This window comes from Plecotus auritus, assembly GCF_963455305.1.
Source record: "Plecotus auritus genome assembly, chromosome: 5".
Lineage (NCBI taxonomy): Eukaryota > Metazoa > Chordata > Mammalia > Chiroptera > Vespertilionidae > Plecotus > Plecotus auritus.
In genome coordinates this window covers 156,011,975-156,035,321 of record NC_137776.1, presented here as the reverse complement: position 1 = coordinate 156,035,321, position 23,347 = coordinate 156,011,975, and the positions used below count along the sequence as shown (strand labels likewise).

Genomic DNA, 23,347 nt, shown 5'->3' with positions numbered 1-23,347 from the left:
TAGGACCAGTAGGGCATATCCTCAGGTGAGGAAAAAAAAAAAAAAAAAAAGATGACCCTGCCTGTGTGGCTCAGTGGTTGAGTGTTGACCTATGAACCAGGAGGTCATGGTTCGATTCCGGTCAGGGCACATGTCCAGGTTGTGGGCTCGATCCCCAGTGTGGGGTGTGAAGGAGGCAGATGATCAATGATTCTCTCTCATCATTGATGTTTCTATCTCCCTCTCTCTCTCCCTTCCTCTCTCTCTGAAATCAATACAAATATATTTTATTTTTTTAAAATATGTTTTATTGATTTTTAGAGAGAGAGGAAGGGAGAGGAAGAGAGAGATGGAAACATCTCATCATCGGCTGCCTCCTTCACACCGCCTATTGGGGATCGAGCCTGCAACTTGGGCATGTAACCTGACTGAGAATTGAACCAGCAACCTCTTGATTCCTGGGTTGACACTCAACCACTGAGCCACACCAGCTGGGCAATACAAATACATTTTAAAAAAAGATTAGACAGCCTCTTCAATAAATGGTGCTGGGAAATTTGGTCAGATACATGCAAAAAAAAAAAAAAATGAAACTAGACCACCAACTTACACCATACACAAAAATAAACTCAAAATGGATAAAGGACTTAGACATAAGATGGGAACCATAAAAATCCTAGAAGAAGCCACAGGCAGCAAAATATCAGACATATATCGTAGCAATATTTTTACTGATACAGCTCCTAGGGCAGTGGTCGGCAAACTCATTAGTCAACAGAGCCAAATATCAACAGTACAACGATTGAAATTTCTTTTGAGAGCCAAATTTTTTAAACTTCAACTTCTTCTAACGCCATTTCTTCAAAATAGACTCGCCCAGGCCGTGGTATTTTGTGGAAGAGCCACACTCAAGGGGCCAAAGAGCCGCATGTGGCTCGCGAGCCGCAGTTTGCTGACCACGGTCCTAGGGCAATGGAAACTAAGGAGAAAATAAACAAATGGGACTACATCAAAATAAAAAGCTTCTGCACAGCGGAAGAAACCATCAACAAAACAACAAGAAAGCCCACTGCATGGGAGAACATATTTGCATATGTAATCTCCGATAAGGGTCTAATCTCCAAAATTTACAGGGAACTCATACAACTTAACAAAAAGAAGATAAACAACCCGATCAAAAAATGGGCAAAAGACCTAAATAGACACTTTTTGAAAGAAGACATACAGAAGGCCAAGAGACATATGAAAATATGCTCAAAGTCACTAATCATCTGAGAGATACAAATCAAAACAACAATGAGGTACCATCTCACACCTGTCAGAGTGGCTATCATCAACAAATCAACAAATGACAAGTGCTGGTGAGGATGCGGAGAAAAAGGAACCCTTGTGCACTGCTGGTGGGAATGCAGACTAGTGCAGCCACTGAGGAGAACAGTATGGAGTTTCCTCAAAAAGTTAAAAATGGAACTCACATTTGACCCAGTGATCCCACTTTGAGGAATATATCCCAAGAAAACAGAAACACCAATCAGAAAGGATATATGCACCCCTATGTTCATAGCAGCACAATTCACCATAGCTAAGATTTGGAAACAGCCTCAGTGCCCATCAGCAGATGAGTGGATTAGAAAACTGTGGCACATCTACACAATGGAATACTATGCTGCGGTAAAAAAGAAGGAATCCTTACCATTTGAAACGACATGGATGGAACTGGAGAGCATTATGCTAAGCGAAATAAGCCAGTCAGAGAAAGACAAATACCACATGATCTCACTCATTTATGGAATATAATGAACAACATAAACTGATGAACAAAAATAGAACCAGAGTCAGAGAAGCATCGAACAGACTGTCCAACCTATTAGGGAAGGCGGGGGTGGGGTGAGGGGGTAAGAGATCAACCAAAGGACTTGTATACATGCATATGAGCATAACCAATGCCAATGGACACAGACGGGGGGTGGGGGGTACGCGGGGGGGGGAGGGGTGAGAGCATGTGCTGGGGGGTGGGGGCGGCCGGGGAGTGGTCAATGGGGGAAAAAGGAGACTTATGTAATACTTTAAACAATAAAGAATTTAAATTAAAAAAAAGATGTATAACCCAATTAAAAACTGGGCAAAGAATTTGAATAGACATTCTACAAATGGTCAATAAGCACATGAAAAGATGCTCAAAATCATTAGTCATTAGAGAAATAAAAATCACAACACTTCACCCCCATTATGTTAGCTCAGATAACAGACAGTAACAAATGTTGGTGAGGATGTGGAGAAATTGGAACCGCAAACATTGCTGCAGCAATGTAAAATGGTGCCATGCGGCCACTTTGGAAAAACAGTCTGGCAGTTCTTCAAAATGTTAAACATAAAGTTACCATCTGAGCCAGCCCTCCTACTCCTAGGTATATACCCAAGAGAAATTAAAACATATATTTACATAAAAGCTTGTATATGAATATTCAAAGCAACATTATGAATGTGTACAGCAGCCAAAAAAGTGGGAATAATACAAATGTCCATCAACTAATAATAGATGGACATAATGTGGTATATACATGTAACAGAATATTATTTAGCAATAAAAGGAATGAAATACTAATACATGCTACAACATGAATGAATCTTAAAATGCTAAGTGAAAGAAACCAGTCATAAAAGGCTTCTTTGTATGATGTTGTATGAGTCCATTTACATGAAATGTCCACAATAGGCAAATCAACAGAAACAGAATGTAAATGAGTAGTTGCCAGGGACTAGAATCCTGGGAAGGGGAGTGACTGCAAATGGGCCTGGAGGTTCTTTTTGGGGTGATTCAAATGCTCTGAAATTAGACAGTGGTGATGGTTACACAAGTCTGTGAATAAAATCAAAATGGAATTTTATGGTATGTCATAATCTCTCAATTTTATAAAAGGGTGAATTCTATGGCATATGAATAACTTAATAAAGCTGTTATTTAAAACATTTTTTAAAATAGAAAAAAGGATTAGGGTTTATGGGAAGAGGTAAGGAGGTGAGGGAGGGAACCAGTGTTGAGCAGTGGAGGATACTGGGCATTTGCAGAGAGAAAGGTGAGAGTAAGAAAAGAGAGAACAGCCCACCTGGCGTGGCTCAGTGGTTGAGCATCGACTTATGAACCAGGAGGTCACAGTTCAATTTCCTGTCAGGGCATATGCCAGGTTTCGGGCTGGATCCCCAGTGGGGGGTGTGCAGGAGGCAGCCAATCAGTGATACTCTCTCATCATTGATGTTTCTATCTCTCCTCCCTTCTTCACTGAGATAAATTTAAAAATATATTAAAAAACAAATAAACAAAAAAGTTTTAACATTTATAAAAAAAAAAAAAGAAAAGAGAGGAACAGCCACCTTAACGTGTGGGGTTTTGTAGAGAGAGGAAAATGGATTTTTTAAAGTTTTGCTATGAGATCATTTTCCTTTCATTCCTCCCATCTTTTCTATTCCTTTGTCGAGAAAACTTTGGGCTCAAATACGTATGCCACAAAGATAACAGAAGGTTGGAAACACCCTAAAATTTCAATAATCGTCCATTTAAAAATGTACAGAACAGGATATCATTAAAATAATGTTGTGTTAATATGATTATCGACTTAGGAAAATGTTCACAAAATATTAAGTGAAAACAGCAGATCACAAACAGCCCGTACAGTCTGACACCATTTTTGCAAATAAGTATATCTTAATCTGTCTTAGTTCAGGCTGCTATAACAGAGTACCTCAGGCTGGGTGGCTTATAAAAGGCAGGAATTTATTTCTCACAGCATCAAGGTGCCAGCATGGTTGTGTCCTGGCGAAAGCCCTCTTCAGGTACATACTGGCACCTTCTTGCTGTGTCCCCACAGGGCATAAGGAACAAGGGCTCGCTCTGGAGCTTGCTTTATAAGGGCACTAATCCCAAAGGCTCCCCTCTTACTCTCATTACCTTTGGGAGTTAGGATTCAATATATGAATTTTGGGGGACACAGACATTCAGACCACAGTGGTATGCATGGAAGAAAATTCAAAAGCATATACAACAAATGTTAACAATGCTTATCTCTGTTGAGTGATTTTGGATTATTTTTAATTTTATTCTTTTGTTTCATCTGTATTTTCTAATTTGTATATCATAAATACCCATTACGTACATAATTCAAACAGGGTTTTTTCCCCTTTAAACACCACAGATACTGTGGTTCTGAGGTTCGGGAGGGGGTTTCCCCTTACATATGGTAGTAGGTTTCCCTAGGACCCAGGCCATAATCCAAGGTCTGGACTAGCAGGAGCATAGAAAGCTTTCTTGTACATATAGCAGTAATTTTGGGTGTACCTATGGGCTACAGCCATCACTTGATCTTCAATGAATATTTTCCCCCCTTTTAAAGCACCATTTTCAAGAGGGATTCACAAGTATACACACATAAGAATTTATGTTTCTGACCCACAAAACTATTACGGGGTCATACATGCATTCATATGGAAAAACATAGTGACATACAGAGTCTAGACAGAAAGCTGATCCTCTCAACCAGGAATAAGGAACAAATGGATATGGAAGGTGATGAAGAACCTTTGGCTGGAGGGCTCTGACAGTGGTATTATAATATCATGTTTACATATCTGTCCCCCAGACTGTCCTTGAAGTCAAAAACTGTGATACAGCTAACTCTGTGTCCCCAGAGCCCACACATGGTGCTTGGAACATAGTAGGTACTTGGTTATTTGTTGACTCCTATTTTATCTATTTAAAAATTGCCTTTTTTTTTTTTCAAAATTGAAGTTAGGAATTAAAAAAAAATTTATTCTGGCTCTAGCCGGTTTGGCTCAGTGGATAGAGCATTGGCATGTGGACTGAAGGGTCGCAGGTTCAATTCCGGTCAAGGGCACATGCCTGGGTTGCGGGCTCGATCCCCAGTAGGGGGTGTGCAGGAAGCAGCCAATCAATGAGGCTTTCTCATCATTGATGTTTCTGTCTGTCTCTCCCTCTCTCTTCCTCTCTGAAATCAATAAAAATATATTTTAAAAAATTATTCTGGATATGTCTTTTTCAGATATACAGGGTGTCCCCCCTAAAATGTATAGATACTTTAAGAGCTGATAGCTTAATTTTGAAAATTAAATGTATTTTAATAAACACTGCCTTTATAATTATTCAAAGTGTGTGCATAGATTTTTTGGGGACACCCATTAAGTGTTGAGAATATCTTCTCTCAGCCTGTGGCTTTGCCCATTTGTTTTCTTAATGGTTTTATTTATTTATTTTTTAATAATAGAAACTTTTTTTAAAGAAACTTTTAATTTTATGAAGTTTCATTGATCTTTTTCTTTCTTTTAGGGTTAAAGCTTTCTATGTCTCATCTAAGAAATCTCTGCCAATCCTAAGACCATAAATAAAATTTCCTGTTTTTTCCCCTAAAAGCTGTATAGTTTTAGCTTTTCATTTAGGTTGTACTAAATTCTATTTTAAGTATAAAACTCTTTCACTGGTTGATTATAGTTTATTTTATTTTATTTTTATTTTTTTATTTTTTTAAATATATTTTATTGATATTTTACAGAGAGGAAGGGAGAGGGATAGAGAGCTAGAAACATCGATGAGAGAGAAACATCGATCAGCTGCCTCCTGCACACCTCCCACTGGGGATGTGCCCGCAACCAAGGTACATGCCCTTGACCGGAATCGAACCTGGGACCCTTCAGTCCACAGGCCGATGCTCTATCCACTGAGCCAAACCGGTTTCGGCGATTATAGTTTATTTTATATTTTTGTATCTCAGGGGTCTTACTCCTTTCTGATTTCCACACAACCAAGGGAAATACCTGCCAATCATTCCTCCACAGACAACTCTAGTTCAGCCAACTAAGGTGAAGTTCTGTAGGCATCTCATGAGATTTTATATCCATGCTTCCCCCCCCTCAAACTTTCACACGCACATTTTTATGTATGTCATCTCACTGATCCTCACAACTCACCAAAGGGGCAGAACCACTTTCATTTTAAAAAACAAGGAAAATGACTTGCCCAAGATCATTGTGAATAAATGACACAATTAAGATGGGACTCGGGAATCCTAACCTTTGACTTTTTTTTCTTGCTCAGTTAAGAATGTAATGAGAATAGATTGTACAGGTGACTTATTTCAAATACAACAGAGCACATTTAGCAAGAACACATCTCTTTGACTTCTTCCCTGGGAGTGACTTGTTTGTTCCATAACAAGACAAGTTTAATTCTGTGGCCCGTGAGCTCTAATAAAGGCGAAGAGAAAACAAGGAGGTGGAAGAGCTCTTTTCATAAGAGCTTCTTACGTGATTTGCATTTACCCACTTTTCCTTTTCTAATCCAACTGTCCCTTTCATGTCACTGCCCCAGGCTCTAATAACACTCTTCAATCCCACCTCTTGCCATAGTTCCCAGCCCTCATGTCTCTGCCCCATTCACAGTTCCCCAAACCCTTTCCCCTGCTCTGAAGTTCATAGTCCTCAGTGCTTCCTGGGAACTAACACCTTTCTACAACTTCCCAGTATACTCCTCAACCATATATTTGCATAATTAGGTTATTTTATGCAATATCCTCACCTGAGGGTATTTTCCCCATTGATTTCTAGAGAGATTGGGCAGGGGAGAGAGAGAGAGAGAGAGAGAGAGAGAGAGAGAGAGAGAGAGAGAGAGAGAGAGAGAGAGAGAGAGAGAGAAACATCGATGTGAGAGAGACACATCGATTTGGTTTTCTTCCGCACATGCCCCTATTGGGACTGGAGAACCTGCAACCAAGGTATGTGCCCTTGACAGGGAATCAAATCCGAGACCCTTCCCTCTGCAGGCTGATACTCTAACCACTTAGCAACCGGCCAGGGCTTAGCATATGTTTTTGAATCTCCCACTAAGGTGGTCAAAGGAAATGAGAATTTAAGGAACTCTTTCTATCTGCTCTGGGCAGGAAAATGTTCCTAAACTTCAAAGACAGGTTTCCCTGATGTTGATCATCAGCATTTTCAGTCATAGAACCCCTCCCCTCTCTTCTTGGCCTCCTAAAGGAGGATGGGGAAGACAGCGGTACTCAGCGGCTGCTCTGCAGCAGCCTGACCTTGACCTGAGGTTCCAGGAGGAGCTGCAGTAGGACTGATAACCTTTTTCCTGCCAGGGTCCTCTCTTGGGCAGGAATGGAGGGAAGAGAGCAGGAGGGTGAATTCAGGAATGTCAGTTTATGCTTAGGTCTCTTCCTGTTAGAAATCTAAGTCTGTATAAGAAGATTAATTATAACAGGTTAGGTGCTCTCCTAGGCATTACACTGACTGCCTCCCCCTCCTTCCCCCACACTGTGGAGCCTCTTGGTCAACATTCTTTTTCACTCCATCCATCCTTCCTGGAGCCTGGTGGTTCCCATAGTGCCAGACGATACAGTATGTGTGTCTATGTGCATGTATGCTTGCGTGGAAAGAAAGGATGGGCTGCATGCTTCCCAGCCCTTCCTCTTGAAGGCTGCATGGATCCTTGCTTATTCTCCATCATAAACTTACAATGGTTCTAGTGCTGTCTCCTCCCATTAAGTCTTTGTTTCTAGATCTGACCCCCTCCACCGGGACCCACACTACAGCAGCTTCATTAGAAATGCTCAGAAAGGAAGGAGAGGCTCTTCTACACACACACACAAAAAGCATTAGCCCAGCCTCTGCTTTTACCCATCTCTGCACCACAGCCCAAATCTATGCATGGATGAGCTTGTCTAATGTCTGCTTCTCATGCTCGATCTCACTCTCTTTTTAGGAAGGACAAAGCCAATCCTAGAAACTAGGGTCCAAATGTGCTGATCCGTTATCCTTCGATCGCGCCCCGCCCCTCCCCCAGCCCCGCTGAGCCATACCTCTGTAAGGAGCCTCGCGCTGAACCCCAAGCTGTTCCTTTTGCACTCCGACCAAGCGCTACCTTGACAGTTCCAGCTGAGGGGCCACACAGCGGGGACGGGGCTGGTTTCTTAAGGTCTGATTTCTGTTAATACAATGGCATCGTTGCTAATGCAAGGAGGCTGCGCAATCCCAGCCCCAATATCCTTGCTGCCGCCGCTGGTGCTGCGGTGACGTTGCTGCTAAGGGAAGGGGGAAGGGAGAGGAGCAGGCGTGCCCACAGCACAGCACCGCCGCTCAGCCTCCCTCCCTGTCAGTCCCCGAGGGCCTTGAGCCTAGGGGAGGGGGTGGGTGGAGAAAGGCGCTGCAAGATGGGAACTCTCAAGGCAGCAAAGGAAATTAGGGAGAGCACTGGGCCTAGCTCCTCTCTTGTCCTGAAGTCTCAGGAAAAAGCCTGGGCAGAGGCTTAGAGTTTCCTTCCTTCCTTCAGCCGCTCCTTTTAGATTTTAGCCAGAAACCTCTCCCTCCTCTTTTTGTCCACTCTGAAGGACTTCTTGTTTTCCAGCCTTTTCCTTTCACTGGGATTCCAGACTAGCCTCAGGGTGGAGCCGCCAGCCGCCAGCCGGGCGGGGTTCCTGAAGCCCTGAAGGGAGGCTGCAGGGACTAGCAGTCAGTCACACCAAGTTCGGTCTTTATGGAGGGGACGCCGCCTAGACTTAGCCTCTTCAGAAATGGGATCTGTCTCAGAGAGAAGATTGGGTCATAAGCTTCTGCTACACACAGGGCGGTAGTGAGCCTTAGGAGCAAGGTGGCTGCAGGGCTCCTTCCTAACACAAGTAACACAGGGCCTGCTGGATCTTCAGGGGTCTGCTAATGTAAATGGAGTAGAACCGTCCCCTCTCACCTAATCAGTTTTTGGTCAGTGCTGAGTAGGGTCCGTGGGGAGGCAGCATCCATCCAGGCCAACAGGGTGGGGAGCCTATTTTCTAGGGAAAGGAAGTGGTCTCGAAAAAAAAAAAAAATCTCTTCTGCCTGTAAACCTACAGAGCCCTTGACCCCTTCCCTGCTTCTCCCTGCTCAGGTTCTGGGCCAGGTTTGTGGGAATCAGTAAACAGGAGAGAAGCCACAGCCAGAGCTAGTTACACAGTAAGTAGCAGCATGTCTACCCACTTCATGCCACTGCCCCCTGCTGCCACCCTTGAACACAGAGGTGGTCTCAAGCTGGGCTTGGCCCCTAAGCACTGGCCCTGAGTGGGGCTCCTCCCAGTGTTGACCACTATCTGGACACCATAGCCATGCCCTTGGATTTCAGGTCACTAGAAAGAAGGCTTGGGTCCACTGGCCAGGAACATAGCAGCCACCACACAGGACCCAAGAGAGACAGAGTTCCTTTCCCCTTACTGCTTCTTCTGTCCCTATGAGACTCATGTGCTCACCGACGACAGGAAGAGCTGAGCTGAATTGTACAGAGAAGAACAGAAGTGGCTAAAATGCCAAAACCTATCTCCAACCAGGGCTTGTTTGAGGGGCCATGGACCCTTGATCTTACAAAGCAGGAAACAACAAGGAAGGGAAGGAGAGAGGGAGGCTGCTGTTCATAAAACTAACCGTTAGTGATCCTTGCAGGGAAAGTAAAAGGAGTAGAAATGGTGTAACTGTACTTCCCTCTCCCCTAGCTGATTCTGACCTCAAAAGGGTTTGAATGAGCTGCTGCAGATTAGGTCAAAGTCAACTTCCATGACCAAGCGCTTGGAGTTCTAACTTCTTATAATAAGAGCTCCGGGCCCAGGGTCTTGGTCCCAGAAATTTCTGTGAGGCTAAGCCATGCGTTGCACTGGACAGCCACGACTTATGCAGTGTTTCCAGTTGCCTATATAGAAGGCGGCAGCTCTCATATTTGCCGTGCTTGGCTTATTCATTACGTCACAGGCCACATTGTCACTACTTTCCACCCACTATGGCCTAAGATCTATAGGGCTTCTGATGAAAGATCATTTAAAAAAACAAACCAACCTTACATCAGCCTGGCTGGTGTGGCTCAGTAGTTGAGCACTGAACCAGGAACCGAGAAGTCACTGGTTCCTTTCCCAGTGAGGGCACATGGGTTGCGGGCTTAATCCCCCAGTAGGTGGTATTCAGGAGGCAGCCGATGTTTCTCTCATCAATGTTTCTATCTCTCTATCTCCCTCCCTTCCCTCTCTAAAATAAATAAAAGACATATTTACAAAAACACACACATTACATCAACTATCATCAGAAACTAACATCAGTCCACGATAGGTTGAAGGATTAAGGAAATCATTTCTCACTTGACATGGCTATCTTTCTTTCTTTTTTTTTTTTTTTTTTTGCATTCTGCCTTAATGTCTCTTCTAGACTGCACATTCCAAGTTATATTCATCTTTGTATCCCCAATATTCAGTGCATAGGACAGTATAATTTTTATTTTGTGTTCCTTATAGAACCTAGCACTGTGCTTGGTATATAGAAGGTGGTTAGTCATAGTCTTGTTCAAGAAGAATAGTCCAAAAAGAGATGTGCCTTGAGTGTAAATGAATGTGTGGTGGGTAGTTCTGACTCAAAAGGCTTGGAAGAGAAGACCCCTGCTGTTCATGTAAAAAAAAAAAAGTCAATTTTAAAAAGGTATCATTAAATATTGGGGGATCAATTCACAAATTATATAAATGTTGAAGCACTATGTTGTACATTTGAAACTAAAATAAAATCATATTGGATGTCAAAAACAAAAAAAAAAAGCTTAGGAAAAAAAAGAATGACTTTTCATGACCTTGAGTTAGGCAACACATTCTTAGACAATAAAAAATAGTAAAGTTAACTTTAAAAAAATTTAAAACATTTCTGCGTCAAAGGACACAATCAAGATAGTGAAAACACAACCCACAGAGAAAATATTTGCAAATTACATATCTGATAAGGAAATTCTATCCAGAATATATTAAAAATTCAACAACTTAACAATAAAAAGAACACAACCCAATTAAAATATGGGCAAAGGATCTGAATAGGCATTGCTCCAAAGAAAACATACAAATGGTCAGTAGCACATTAAAAGAATCTCAATATCATTAGTTATTAGGGAAGTGCAAATCAAAATTAAAATGAGATACCGCTTTACCATACTAGACTGACTAAAATAAAAAAGACAGACAATAACAAGTGTTGATGATGCAGAGAAATTGGAACCCTCATATAATGCTGGAAGGATTTTAAAATGGTGTGATCACTTTGTCTTTTATCTTAGCCATCACTGGCACCGTCAACCCAGGAACCTCAGACAATTCCCCCTTTCTTTTGTTTTCAACACCAAGATTCTTTTAAAAATGAACTATGTTAACTCTTTTTTTCCCTAACCATTTCTTAAGCACCAGAAGTCTGCCTTCTTGTAATACTTGAACTGTCTGAAGCAGTATAATTTTTGAACTTACAATATTTAAAATGTCTGACACTTTGGGTAGGGAACACATAATACAATATACAGATGATGTATTATAGACTTGTATACCTGAAAACTATTTAATCTTATTAACCAAATCTCACCCCAATAAATTTAATAAAAATTAAAAAACAAAAGGTAGCACATCCTATATAATAAAAGGCTAATATGCAAATTGACTGAATGGCCAAACGACCGGTTGCTGTGACATACACAGACCACCAGGGGGCAGATGCTCAGTGCAGGAGCTGCCACCTGGTGGTCAGTGTGCTCCCACAGGGGGAGCGCAGCTCAGCCAGAAGCCAGGCTCACAGCTGGCGAGTGCAGCAGCGGTGGCAGGAGCCTCTCCTGCTTCTGCAGCAGTGCTAAGGACCCTTGGGGGATATCTGACTGCTGCTTAGGCCTGCAGGGAACAGGCCTAAGCCAGCAGGCAGAATCCCCCAAGGGGTCCCCGATTGCGAGAGAGCGCAGGCTGGGCTGAGGGACCCCACCCCAGTGCACGAATGTCATGCACCAGTCCTCTAGTTATTGTATAAAGAGCAGTGACCAAATATAGTATGAATTAATCCTTTTATTCATTACAAAACCTGTTGAAGTTGCTTCTTCTCTGAGCCTCAGTTTGTTTACCAATAAAATATGAATAATCATAAAAAAATAAAATAAATAAAATGTCTGACACTATTTACCTCACATTACTATAATAATGTTCACTGCAGTATTACTTACAGCAGCAAAAAAAAACCCCTGAAAATATTCTAAATATCCAATAGAAAAATGGATAATTAAATAGTGGTCTAGCAATGCAATGGAATACAGTGGAACAATATAAATTATGTTTATAATAAATGTTTACTGGTATAGAAAAAGGCTTAAAAGAGAATTAACAAGTAGGGTATCAAATTATATAGACCTTTGCTACTTTCATTACAGTGAACAAGATATTAAGGGACTCCCTTGTGCAAAAAAACTAAATTCTGTATAACATATACTTCAAAAAGCATTTCAGGACTCAGAGTAAAGAGGAGAAATTTCTGAGTCTGCTTCCCCAGCTGGGGGCAAAAGTCATGAGCAAGGGGTAAGTAAGCAAGGGGGAGGACCAGAGTTCCTCGTGGGCCAATTTCCCAAGCATTCTAATTGTGTGGTCAGAATGACAAGATTTGGACCACTAGAAAGGCGAGGCAGCTAAATCTGAGATTCCCACATTAAGCTGAGACCCTCAAAATAAGCTCAAGTGAGCCAGGATTGGTGGTTCCCTACAACTTTTGGCAGAAGTGGAAACAAATCTTCTCTGGAGGAAAATATCCCCAACTATGTTGATGGGATTCTCAAAATCAAAGAGCAAGCAAAAATTAGTTTATATCAAAGATCATGAATATACATGTAATCAAGATACTATGAACAAGTGACAGAGCAAACAGCAAATAATACATTTAAATTGCAAGAATTTCAGATACTGAGAATGTCAGATACAGAATACATATCAGCTATATAGGAAATGTTTTGAATAAAGGATAAAAATCTCAAAGATAAGCTAGTAGCAAGAGATTATTAGAGAGATCCAGGGGTAGTGAAAATAAAACATATACGAATATAATCATTGGTTACTGAGCATTCCTATGCCTGGCCCAGCCTATTTTATGGGGAGTCATTAGGTGATAAAAGATGTGGAGACTAAGGGAAGATACATCACACCTCCTGCAATGAATCTAACAGTAGCCTACTCAAAACAGTGTGTGAAAGAGCTCTACAAACTATAAATGCTTTACAGAAATGCTAGCATCCATTGATGATTTTTGACTGAATTGGTAATTTACTCTGGTGGTTGAAAGATAACGATTTTCTATTATTCCTTCTTATATTTATTAGTAGGCTTTCTAATGTAAGAAAGATTTTCCTTCCTCCCTCCCTTCCTTCCTTCCCTCCTTCCTTCCTTCCTTCCTTCCTTCCTTCCTTCCTTCCTTCCTTCTTTCCTTCTTTCCTTCCTTCCTTCCTTCCTTTGATATCAGTACAGACTCTGGGGTTCCTTTTTTAAAATTCAATGGGTCATAATCTATTGCTGATATTCTTTTTTTTTTTTTTAAATTTCAAACAGCAGTATTTATATAAGATGGATGCTTCAGTACAACATTTAGGGCATATTGCTGATATTCTTGATTTTGATGTTCCAATTGTCCAGATTTGGCACTATTTGCTTTTTTTTTTCATTGTGAAGACCTTTTCAAAATTAACTATTTATTTTGGAATAATTTTTAGAAAAGTTGCAGAGATAGTTCAGCATTCCTGAATGTCCTTCAACCAGCTCCCCTAATGCTACCATCTTACATAATCATAGTACATTTGCCAAAACAAAAAGTTAACATCGAGTACATTACTATTAATTAAACTTGCAGGCTATTTGGATTTTGCCAGTTTTCCACTAATGTCCTTTTTCTATCATTTGACTTTTTAAAAAATCTAAATGTATATAAAACTTTCATTAATTAAAAAAAACAAAATAGCCCAGCCAGTGTGGCTCAGTGGTTGAGCATCAAACTATGAACCAGGAGGACACATTTCTATTCCCAATCAGGGCACATGCCTGGGTTTTGGGCTCGACCCCCAGTGTGGGACGTGCAGGAGGCAGCCAATCAATGATTCTCTCTCATCATTGATGCTTCTATCTCTTTCTCCCTTCCTCTCTGAAATCAATACAAAATATTTAAAAAAAGAAAAAAGAAAAAGATCTGCATTTCCCACATGAAGTAATTTTGAAAATCAACCAGGCTAATTTTTAGTGAAAGCACAGTACTAAAAAAATACATAATCTATGCGATCTTAGGCGACCTCTGTCCCTGGTCTTTCCCAATAATCACTCTGCTTACCTTTCACGTCAGGATGTTCTTTGGAAATCAACAGGAAGTACTTTTGCTTGTGTTGACCTAGTATTCTCTAGCAACCTATGTTAGGTAACTCCTTTTAGCCATGTTTTCATCTCAGACTGCATGACTGATTCCAATGGGAAAAGTCAGAAGTGCTCAAAGCATAACAAATCAAAATAAACTATGATACACTATATACTCTTCTCTGATCTAGAAGCTTCCCAAGGTCATTAATTAGTATCACCTCAGGAGTCAATCAGTCAATCAATCAATCAAATAAACAAGCAAGCCACAAGTACGGTACGGCTCCTACTGCGTATAAAGCACCATGATGGATGTTCAGGATTAAAAGCCCAACTTGAGTGGCTCAAAATTTTGTTAAAATCATTGCCAACATGCCTCTGGAGAGGGCTAGGGCAACAAGAACAATGTTTCAGGATGTGAGATAAGGGTCAGTGCAGTGGTTTCAAACTTTTTCAGCCCCATCATATAAAACAGAACTACTCTGGTGGAAGGAGGGGAGGCCTAAAGGCCCAGACACTCCAACTCTAGGGCCTAGGGGAAGAGATTCTGAAAACCTGGACAAAGGCAAGACTGAGCATGGTGTGTTGGGGTTGGAGAACTGGGGACTGGGACAGGTGATTAACTGTTAGAAAGCATAACTTCTCTTTCTTCATGGCTCTCAAATCAAATATGTTTGGGAAATGATGTCAATTAATTGCACTAATAACAAAACTTACTCCTGAGTACGGAAATGATCTTTCTGCATGAATTTGGAAAATCAGTTTGTAAACTGCCTGCCAAAGTTCTATGTGTTTATGGGCTATAAGATTCGATGGAGACAAGTACTTACCTCTGAAATGTGTTGAAAGATGCTGAAAGAATGTGGAGATTTAAGAATTCGTGGTAATAGTGATCCTGGGGTTGTCTGGGCTGAGTTGCAAGGAAAGAATAAACAGGCTGTTAGATGCCTGAGAGCACCTGGCTATGGCACCGGGAGTCTGGTTCTACAAATGGAGTAGCAGCCACCTTCCAGGAGCTCATCTGCCTTTCCTCCGGGTTGTGTGTAGCTGCTCCCAGCTGAGGAGGCCACTGTTTTGAACTGTGCTGTGTTATTTTGGACTCCAAGTGAGGCCGGCCAGCTGCTGGGAGTGTGGAAAGAGACCCAGCCAGAAGGGCTGTCCTAGACACACCCAGCTGCTTCCTTATCAGGCCTCTCGGATACAGAGTCCTCTTTCCAAGCACAGAGCTTGTTTTGCTGTTGGCTTCTCAGCCATGTTACAGAAAGGTTCAGCTACAAGTTGATCCCTAAGAGTCAATTACCAACTTTCTAGAAGAAGTCTGGCTCTAAAGTAGAATGGGCTCTTTCCTAAAGCCACCTGGTGTGGGCATAGCTTCTTTTCCCCACGTTTTCCTCCTCTCTTATGAACTGGAAAGATGCAGGCATCTTTAATGTAATCAGAACCACAGACAGAGAATATCCAGAGGGGGGGGGGGATGTGGATAAAAAGGGGCCGCATGCTAACCTGACTAACTCAGGGAAGGCCTACATGGCGCTCTTGGAAACTCAGAGACCTAAAGGAACCACAAAGGATGGTGCATAGTCATGTCTTAAGCTGCTATCTTCCCTGACAAAGATCAACTTTGATCTTTCCCGAGCCTATTGTCTTTTGGCATCTAAGATAACATACCTGTGGAATGTCAGGGTAACTTGTAATTCCCTTTTTGCGGACCCCTCAGGGCACAAAGAATGGCACCAGGGTGCAGACCACAGATTCTCTCATTGTTATTGTCATCTGTTAATTGTTGACTGTCAACTATCCTGCACCCACCTAAGAAAAAAGAAGTACGTGTCTGTCATTTTACTTTTTATCCAATCCCAGAGGTTTCCCCACTGTACTTTCTCCCACCTCCCTAATCGATCACCAGTTGAGTTCATGTAACCCACTTTCTGCTCCTCTTTTGATTGTAAAGTATAAAACAAGCTGGAAAAACTGTCTTTCTCCGGAGCATTCTCTGAATATGTTGAGATTCTGCTTCCCCCAAGTGTAGGCAGTTTGGCTCAAGTAAACTCTCAAGAATTCCTTACAGATTTGAATGTTTCTTACATTAACAGGGAGGAACCCCAACAGGTTCCAAGCCTTTTATTTCTTAGGCTCAGCTATGCCTGAAGCTCCAAAGACCCCAATTCAATGATGGAGACTGCATCACTGGGAGTCATACCCAGGAAAAGAATAAGCTAGAGGCCACTGACCCTCACTGAGTTGTAAAGGGTTGCTTTCCTTTATTCCATACAAATCTGACAATAAACTCAACTTTGTCCCAGGGTCTCTCTGCTGAAAAGGGGATTACACCTAAAAAAAATTCTTCTCTTCCACTGATCCTGCCAGCCACTGTATGCCTTTCTCCATTATGTCAAGCATTTGACTCCCTCTGTAGCCCAACTCCTAATACCTGTTTGGAGGCAGAGGGCTGAATCAGATGACCTCCTGAGGTCCCTTTAAAATCTTTTACAAACCAGAGAAACCAAGATGGCGGCATAGGTAAACACCTAAACTGCTGCCTCGCACAACAATTTCAAAACTACAACTAAAAGACAGAACGGACACCATCCAGAACCACAGGAAAGCTGGCTGAGTGAAAATTCTACAACTAGAAGGAAAGAGAAAGGCTCACAGAGAATTGGAGGTACGGCAAAGGGGCTTTGTGCGCGCAGAGAGGAAGGGCGGCTGAGAGCCTGGCTGACTTTCTCTGGCGGAAGGGGGAAGGAAGCCTCCGACCGCACTGAACCCCAGTTCTGACTGCACTGAACCCCAGTTCTGGGCGAACCCCTGGGGACCCAAGCTCTTACAGGGGGAGTCTGGACTCTCGGGCGGAGACTCGAGCTGGGAAAGGCAGAAGTCTGAAGGCGCACGCGGGCCAGTGCACACAAAGGCTGCGGAGGTTGCCACAGGCTTTCCCTAGTGGAAGGGAGTCAGAGGATCCTGACTGCACTGAGCCCCAGTTCTGACTGCAGTGAACCCCAGTTCCAGGCGAGCCCCTGGGGACCCACGCTCTTGTGGGGGGAGTCTGGACTCTCGGGCGGAGACTCGGGAGCTGGGGAAGGCGGAGGACTGAAAGTGCACATGCGCGCAAGGGCAAGGCTGACAGGAAGCCAAAACTGAGACTCCACCCCATCCAAGTTGAGCACAGAGGCTATTGCAATTTGGCAAGTCTAATCCTATAAGGCTGTCTCCAGCACCGAACTTCTCCCAGCATAGACACAGCTGATCCTTACAGCCAACTGGCCCGGAGGTCAATTCTTCCCAGTGATACCAACAACAATAAAGACTTAATTACAACAAGGCTGTACACACAGTCCACAAAGGGGTGCACCAAGAGTGTCCACCTCAGGTTAACTGGGGAAGCAGACCCACTGGGCCATATTGGAAACCTAGCACAAATATCTACCTTACCAACTCAGGGAATCAGTGAAAATGCGGGGTCAAAGAATCAGATCACAAACGAAAGAAATGGAGGAAAACAAACGACTGGATATAGAATTCAAAACCACGGTTATAAGACTTTTTAAGAATATCCTAGAAAAGGCCGATAAATATAACGAGACCCTCGAAGATATGAAAAAGGACCAACTAGAAATTAAACATACACTGACTGAAATAAAAAATATTATACAGAGACCCAGAAACATAATAGAGGAACACAAGAATCAAGTCAAAGAATTGAAATACAAAGAAGCAAAAAACACTCAACCGAAAAAGCAAAAAGCAAAAAAAAAAAATCCAAAAAGTTGAAGATAGTGTAAGAAGACTCTGGGACAACTTCAAGCGTACCAACATCAGAATTATGGGGGTGCCAGAAGAAGAGAGAGAGCAAGATACTGAAAACCTATTTGAAGAAATAATGACCGAAAACTTCCCCCACCTGGTGAAAGAAATAGACTTACAAGTCCAGGAAGCCCACAGAACCCCAAACAAAAGGAATCCAAAGAGGACCACACCAAGACACATCATAATTAAAATGCCAAGAGCAAAAGACAAAGAGAGAATATTAAAAGCAGCAAGAGAAAAACAGTTAATTACCTACAAGGGAGCACCCATACGACTGTCAGCTGACTTCTCAACAGAAACTATGCAGGCCAGACGGGAGTGGCAAGAAATTTTCAATGTGATGAATAGCAAGAACCTACAACCAAGATTACTCTACCCAGCAAAGCTATCATTCAGAATTGAAGGGCAGATAAAGAGCTTCACAGATAAGAAAAAGCTGAAGGAGTTCATCACCACCAAACCAGTATTATATGAAATGCTGAAAGGTATTCTTAAAGAAGAGGAAGAAGAAAAAAGTAAAGAGAAAAATTATGAACAACAAATACATATCTATCAACAAGTGAACCTAAAAATCAAGTGAATTAAAAACCTGAGGAACAGAATAATCTGGTGAATATAATAGAATCAGGGGCATAGAAAAGGAGTGGACTGATAATTCTCAGGGGGAAAGGGGTATGGGGGGTTCATGAAGAGAATGGACAAAAATCATACACCTATGGATGAGGACAGTGGGGGGGAGGTAAGGGCAGAAGGTGGGGTGGGAAATGGGTGGAGGGGAGCTATGGGGGGAAAAAGGAGAAATAATTGTAATAATCTGAATAAAGATTTATTTAAAAAAAATAATAAAAAATAGGGATACCAAAAAAAAATAAATAAAAAAAATAAAATAAAATAAAATCTTTTACAAACCAAGTCAGGTTAAAACCTGCGGCCCAAGGGAAGGTTCTTCTGCAGGGTGCTAATAATTGTCCTCCCTTTCATCTTCCTGCCTTTCAACATAAACATAAACACACACACACACACACACACACACACACACACACTGCTTGGCTTCCAACTGTACAGTCTTAAGTCTCTAGAGGTTGAGAATTTGCTGTAAGTTCTATTTCTTTGGAGGATGCATGTTAGGGAGAGAGAGGAAGACTATAGAGAATTAGGAAAGATTTAGCTCCTGCCTTGACAGACTGAGTTCTTCAGATGAGAGGATGGAGGAAGCAGCAGTGAACGAGGCCCACAGGATAAAGAGATGGAGAGAGAAAGCTGCCTAACGCTAGGTGTAGTGAGCAAAGGGAAGAGAGACTATTAGCAGGAGTGGGTGCTGAAAGGCCTACCACGGGCTGCTGTGCTTGGATGCAGTTCTCACGTGTGTATTTGCAGGAGTGAGTTAGCTGGGGCACAAGAGGCCCTTATGCTTCTCCTTGACTGTTCAGGGTGGTCAACTCAGTGAAGGTCAGTGGCTTCTAGCTTGCTTTTCCTTTGGTTGTTCCTTCTGGCTCCAGGAAGCAAGTTCTTTGCTTCCCCTCCCCCCAGGCACTGGACTGAGGCATGCGGGTTGGTAAGCTGCTATCCAATCAGCCTGTCAAAAGCGGTAAATAAAAGGCCGTATATGCACAGTGAAGTAGGGTATGAGAAGAATCTAGATTGAATTACACAAGCCAGCTGTGGAGACAGGGTGGGGAGGTAGAGAAAGAAAAGAGAGAAGCTCTTCAAGGAAATATTTTCATTCGAGCACACTCCTCCCTCAGTGTGACGACTAGAAACCCTCAAAGCCTTGCTCTCCTAGGTTCCAGTCTGGACTTTTTCCCACCAGGGGAGTCATTGTCCCTGAGACTCCTCAGAGTCAAAGCCTTTCTCAGAGGTGACAGTCTCCAAGTCCAGCTCACCGTGTTCGTAACAGCACTGGGACTACCTTACTAGCAGGTGGCAGCAAAGACTCTTCCTGTGTAGTTATTTGATGTTTGCTTTAGTTATAGGACTAAAGTGAGGGTAAATTGATATTTACTTAAACAAAAAATGTTTTAAAGCAGGTGCCTGGAGTATGGCCTGGGTCCTGAGCATTCAGGAACCTAGGTTCTGTATGTTCAGAGCATGGTGCAGTGGGTCTGGGTCCAATTTGACACACTGCTTGCCGGCAGTGGACTTTGGGAAGTTACTCAACTTCACTAAATTTCAGCTTCCTCATTTGTAAAGCTGTTATGGTATTTTCCCTCAAAGGCTTGAGGTAGAACCAAATAAGATACTGTATGTAAAGTGCCTGGCATAAGGTAAGTGTTCAGTCATGGTCAACTATTATTATTATATCTCTGGCAGGGGACCAATGGAGTCCTTTCCTCTCTCCTTTCCCAACTTCCCAGAAAACCTAAAGGCTCTAGGTCCAAGGAACCAGCAGGCAACATCTCTTTAAAGGAGCCAAATGAGCCCTAGCTGGTTTTGCTCAGTGGTTAGAGCGTCAGCCCACAGACTGAAGGGTCCCAGGTTCGATTCCAGTCAAGGGTACATACCTCAGTTGCATGCTCGATCCCTGGCCTGGTTGGGGCACGTGCAGGAGGCAATCTATCGATTCTCTATCTCTCTCCCTCCCTCCAACTCTCTCTAAAAATCAATGGAAAAAATATCCTCAGGTGAGGATTAACAATAAAATAAAATAAAAATAAAATAAAATAAAATAGCCAAAGGAAATGGAAAGAGTCATGTTCCTTTTTTCCCTTCCCAGCAGTATGACTGAATTAGTCATCCCATGTCAATTATACTCTGGACTGCCAGGCTGGCCCTGGGAACCGAAGGCTTTCCCAAACCAAAGATACTAATTCATCTCTAGTATTACCTGCTGTGGGGCATGCTCCCAGACTAATGGTGCTTCTCCAGGGGCCCCAGATCAGATCCCAGTAGGTGTAGCAGAGAAACAGTCTGATCCCAATCTGGCAGGATAGGTCTGTCCAGGCTGTTGTCTGCCCATCACAGCTGCCTGTGAGGCCTATGGGTTAATAATAGCAACTCTGATGCCAATGGATTAAGACAGCACTGTAGGAGGTGTTTATTTTTACACTCTGGCGTCAGTATCAAGTTCTACTGGTTACTGCCCAAATCTAGGCCAGCTTCCTGCTATAGGAGTGGCCCCAGGCTTCTTCAGGATGCTAAGTTGGATTCTGAGGAAGAGAGCCTTGTTGAGAACAGTTCACTATTAACAGGGACAGGGAAGGGGAAAGGGAAAGAGCTGTCATATGTCTAGTTGTCTGGTCCCAAGGGACCAGCTGGATGTCAGGTGAGTGCTTTTAAAATATATATATATATTGATTCCAGAAAGGAAGCGAGAGATAGAAGCATCAATGATGAGAATTACTGATTGGATGCCTCCTGCACGCCCCACACTGAGGATCTAGCCTACAACCTAGGGATGTGCCCTGACCAGGAATCAAACTGTGACCACCTGTTTCACAGGTCGACGCTCAACCAATAAGCCATGCCGGCCGGGCTGAGAGCTGTTGTTTATAGCATTCTCCGGAGTCAGGTAGGCCCTGTACAATAAACCTAAAACATTGTTTTGGAAGGGTGCGCATGCGTACACACACACACACACACTGGTTGCAGTGAAAGAATCTGAATAAAATCAAGGAAAGATTGGTATTCAAACTTCCAGAAGCTCTGCCTTGTCAGCCATTAGTCCCAGAGTTTTTAGCAGGTATATCAAATCCCTTGAAAACTGACTTGGCCAGAACTTCTTTCCTAGACATGACACAACAGGATAGAAACACCAAGAAACCAGCCCTCATGTGGTCAGGAGCCAGTGCCCAGAAAATTTTTCCTGAAAGCTTCTTTATCCCCAACTCCTAGACAGTGGGGTCCCAGAGGCCTTACACTTTGACAACAGTACCTGGAACTCTGTGGATATCCCACTCATTGCCCTGAAAGACAGCTCCTAACACAGATTTCATCTCGTCCCATTAGGCAGACGGGTGTGAGGAGGCTGACAGCTGGACAGCTGATGTAAATAGATGTAGACTGGCCAGCTGAGGGGCCATGTGCACAGCAGACTGCTATGGAATGACAAAAATGTCCCACACACCAGGTAGGAATGCTGAAGCACAAAGAAAGCAGCCACGCTCTAGAGCACAGGACCAATGGGTGACTCCATCATTGTCCTGTCTGTGGCTGACTCATAACCGTTGGCAGTGACACAACATATCAATTTCTTGAGGAGCCAGGGTGCTGGAAGGAAGGTAGGCTGGTGAACCACTCACTCAATACATTTTTCCCTGTCATTCAAGGCTTATCCATCCAGTCATCAGAACAACAATACAGCCTCAGAAACAACCAGATTTGATCACTAGAGATATGGGGTTTGATCTCAGCTCCATCTGGAAGCTACCCATGCCTAGGATAGTGGCAGGATGCCCAAGGATAGGAACACTGCTTTCATTCTTGGCTTTTTCTCCGACTTGCTAGGTCATCCGGGGGCAGGGTACTGTCCTCTCAAAGCTCTAGGTTTACCGTCAGAAAAGGGGCTAATTGTATCCACCTTCTGGTATTGTGGCAAGGGAAAAGTTTTGGACAATTAAAATAATAGGTAGCAAGAAATGTAAATGAGTGCTGTAAATTCTTTGGACCAAAGTATTTCAGAAATATAATGGTCATTCATGCATATGGGTAGAAAGCCCTGGCCTTGTCAGTTTTTCCTTCTTCTGGGTCACAGTGGCCATGTGGAGAAGTGAACCTGGTCTGAGCCTGGAGGTGCAGTTCCTGTCTTTCAGGACTATAATTCCCACTTGCAGTTTGAGGAACAGTTGAAGCAGTTAGGAATTTGCTTCCCTGGACGTAAGTATTAAATTCCGCTAATGTGCAACACAGAAAGTAGAAATATGCAAGCAAAAAGAAACACTTGCACTTACCTACTTACTCCATTGACAAACCTAATTCTCCCCTATTCCTCCACCGAGGACACAGATCTGAGGCTTGTATTCCATTGATAGGGCTTTCAGCAGCAGTACTTACAAACTGGACTTAGCCTGAAGGCCCGAGAAAGCAACGTTAATGAAAGGATGCATTCCACTGGTCAGTTAGAACAAAGGAATACTGTATTCTAAACCCAACAAAAGCCTTCACTCTTTCTAGCCCAGCAATCCCCAGTATGGGGTTAGTTTGCCAGGTCTCCAGAGCTTTTGGAGAGGAGAAATAGAAATCTATTCTTTGTTGATGCTGATGCCTCTTTTTCTGCAAATGCCTACCTGGGATTCAAAACAGATGTTCTGACATCCTGCAGCCTCTGGTGAGAGCCACCTCCATTCAGCAAACTCTATCTGGCACAGGCCAGATAGTAAATATGTAAAGGGACAGATGGTGAATATTTAGGCTTTGTGGGCCACATAGTTCTGCCATATATA

The 23,347-nt window shown here is 42.8% G+C and overlaps 1 protein-coding gene across 3 annotated transcripts in view; it reads right to left on the bottom strand.

Moving 5' to 3' along the window:
- RUSC2 (RUN and SH3 domain containing 2) overlaps positions 1 to 23,347 on the bottom strand; it is a 56,485-nt gene that overhangs the window by 15,573 nt on the left and 17,565 nt on the right. The window contains exon 1 of one of the 3 annotated variants that reach the window (XM_080670750.1): positions 7,848 to 8,054. The exons of the other annotated variants lie outside the window; for them this stretch is intronic. The gene's annotated coding sequence lies outside the window, so the exon portion shown is untranslated. Of the gene's footprint in view, positions 1 to 7,847; positions 8,055 to 23,347 lie in introns of those variants that run through there. 3 annotated transcript variants of the gene reach the window in all.